Here is a 2,925-nt window from a genome sequence, read left to right as displayed (position 1 = left end):
AGTCAGACGTTTGCTGTGAAACTTCTGTGAAATATCTGTAGTCAGATGTTTTCTAGACTTGTTTCTAACACGTGGAACTTGAGACCACGTCAAGGAGATGCGCCAGCAATCAGCAGAGAGTGGCCACCGTGTATTAAACATGCTGTAAACCACGGCACATAAATTAGATGGCTCTCCTGCTTGACGGTTCGAAGAACAGGCGCGCCGGTGCAAAGACCGCTCTTTGTATTCGACCACAGAAAGCGCGTTTTCTCCTACGGAGCCCGAATCACGTTCCACATCGAGTGCAGCTAACCCGCCCCTCGTAAGGCTGGATTTAGGTAACATATAATGGCCCTGAAAGCCGACGGTAGTTACGCGAGCGAAAAAAATTGCTTCATGTTGCGAACGCCTCTGTTACGCCTCGGCTAACTGGCGGCAGCATGCGGATTGACAGGCGCAGCGCACGCTGCCTTCGCCGCCTTCCCGCCTCCTACGCGCAGCTCGCTCGCGCGGTTTATCGCGCTGATCACCCGCGCGCTATCTTTTCGTGGCGGCGTATCTTGGAGGCAATCTTTCTTGAGTCACGCTGTCACGCCGCAGCTTGCTGTTTGGTGTCGCTCCGCACGGTGGCGATGCAGGATAGCTTGCCAAAGTGGTTTTAACCGTTTAAAGCAGAAAAAAATCTTAGTGGAAGCTGCAATTGCTTAGTTTTACATGAAAGTATTAGATTAAATTTGTTTTTTGGTTTTTTGATGATTTGTTTACTTTTAAATTTAGAAATTTAGTACTTCATTTGGTCATTTGGCGTTGCAGAGGCTAGCGATAGCTACGCGCGCGAAGCGGTTGCTGCGGACGTTGTAGTATGTTTCACTGCGCACTTTTTTCCGCGCTGGTTGGCACTTCACGCCGCTGCAGTTTGCATTTTCCCCCTTTTCTGCGGTATCGTTTACTACCAGTGTTGCACTGAGATGTGAGCCTCGTTTTCCGCAAAAGTAAGTAACGTTTCATTTCTCTTCTGTGGTGAAAGCGTCGGCTTTGCCGGCTAAGCCACTAACGCGCCTGATTGAACCTTTGGTTTACAAATCACAAAACAGTATCAGCCAGTGTTTTACATACCAAAGTGCAGCGTTGAATGTATTAAAACAGGGCATTTGCATGTATTTGAGCTTTTGTTAAGTGGATACAGCTAGGCTGCTCTCGCATGCGAGTTGCTTTCTTTATCAAGGCGGTGACAAGGTGAACGTGACAAAGCTTCAAACCAACCAGCTTTGTTTAAGCGTAGGTTGATAAGGCGCGGATTTTTTCCCACACATTGATTAAAGTCTGTGCTCTATTGCATTCTGGCAGGGTTTTATTCTTGCCAAGGACTCTCATCTGGCCACCTGTGTGCTCCATTTCTCCTTGCTGGGATTGCCGTCAGTGAAACTCGCGTTAAAAAGGCTTTGGTTATCTTAACTGCGTCAAGCTTTTATTTTATTGCGATTGAGAGCCCCGGCACAAAGGTAGTTTACTCAGTGGTGCTGCTCTGTATGTGTGCAGGCTGTTTGACAGTGCAGTGAAGTACTACGGCTCTTGGCAGGCATGGCAGCTTTTATTTTTTGGAAAACCATTGCACCGTGCACAGCTGGCGTTGTCCCTACTTCACTGTGTACATTTCGTTTTGTGTACAGGCTGTTCAACAGTGGTTTTCAGAGGATCTCCTTGCCTGCTCAACTTCTGAAGTTTTGGTAAGCACGCTTTGCAGCTGACACCTTTTCTTTCACTTCATGATTTCTTGTATATGTCTAGGCTCTTTGCTAATGTTCATTCCACAAGCCCCATTATTTGAACAGGGGCTTGTGGAACTGAAACATTATGTGGAACTACATTATTTGTTTGTCCTTTAGAACTCCAACTGTTGGCCGGAGTAGCAAGGACCTGGCCTAGTTTCACGCAAATTAATAGCAGCACCTTGTACCTGGTTGTTCAGATGACTTGGCCTGGAGATTGTTTCAGTTCTGAGGTGGGAATCTGGACTAATGCTTCTTGTGCAGTGGTGTAAGTAATCTCTTGCACACTGTTTGAGCTTCATCGTACAGATTAGAAAGGGCTTCTTTGGCAATGCAGTGTTAGGAACCTTATACACATGCACTTTTATTTGTCTTATCTTTCAGATGTGCCTTGTGTGGCTGTCAAGTTAAGGTCCAAGATTTAACACATCTCTGGTGTATACTGAAGTGATGCAGGCATTACCAGGACAGCAGCATCTCTGCTATGTTTTCATGCGACGGTGCAAGATGTCGAACATCAACCGCTTTTGATTCAGCCACATCTTGCAGGTAAGAGAAAGCCTGTTTGCAAGATGCAGCTTAGGAGGTTCTATGAGTACAGTGTGCATCACAGTAAGGCAGTGCACTTGCTATTGACTGCTTGGCTTTCAGTGTCCATGCACGCTGTTTGGATTTTGCTTCTGTTAAAGGCCTCCACAGTGATTGACTTCTTGAGTTTATGGTGAGCCGTAGCACTCTGCTGAATGCCGCTTGCAGTGACATCATATGCATCTATGTTTTTAATTAGCTTATTTTATTGCCTGTGCTGTCACTCCTTGCCATTTCCTGGTCTTATTTGCTTCCGACTCCTCATTGGCCATTCTACATGCACCTGACTGACTGTGCTTTTGGTTACTCTTATATTTTTCACTTCTGCAGGCTGCTGAACCAAGCTGGATTTGACTTCCCTTGTTACCGTCTAGTTGGCATCCTCCGTGCAAGAAAAGCGATTTTTGGAACACCTAGCGAGCTCTTCAGTGCCATCCACGTCACAGCAACTTGCTCATCAACTCATTCGTTGTGAAAAAGGCCCGGGGCCGAATTAATTTTTGATTTAACAACTGGTTGCTGCTCAACACTTCCCCGCCATCCAAGTGCTTACCGTTGTAACGTCAGCCAACCCAGTGAAGCTTTC

At 46.4% G+C, this 2,925-nt stretch overlaps 1 long non-coding RNA gene across 2 annotated transcripts; it reads left to right on the top strand.

Annotated features, from left to right (window-relative positions):
• Positions 1-803: 803 nt before the first annotated feature.
• Positions 804-2,660, top strand: LOC149326427 (uncharacterized). Of its 2 annotated transcripts, none has more exons than XR_016286052.1 (4): positions 804-974; positions 1,653-1,709; positions 1,869-2,019; positions 2,136-2,660. It is a non-coding gene; the product is annotated as an uncharacterized LOC149326427 (long non-coding RNA). The 2 variants fall into 2 exon arrangements; XR_016286053.1 differs by having other exon boundaries at positions 1,562-1,709.
• Positions 2,661-2,925: the final 265 nt, after the last annotated feature.

This window comes from Amblyomma mixtum, chromosome 10 (genome assembly GCF_055824585.1).
Source record: "Amblyomma mixtum isolate Tamu chromosome 10, ASM5582458v1, whole genome shotgun sequence".
Classification (NCBI taxonomy): Eukaryota; Metazoa; Arthropoda; class Arachnida; order Ixodida; family Ixodidae; genus Amblyomma; species Amblyomma mixtum.
Note: the sequence above shows the minus strand (reverse complement) of the source record. Positions and strands in the feature narration are given on the sequence as shown.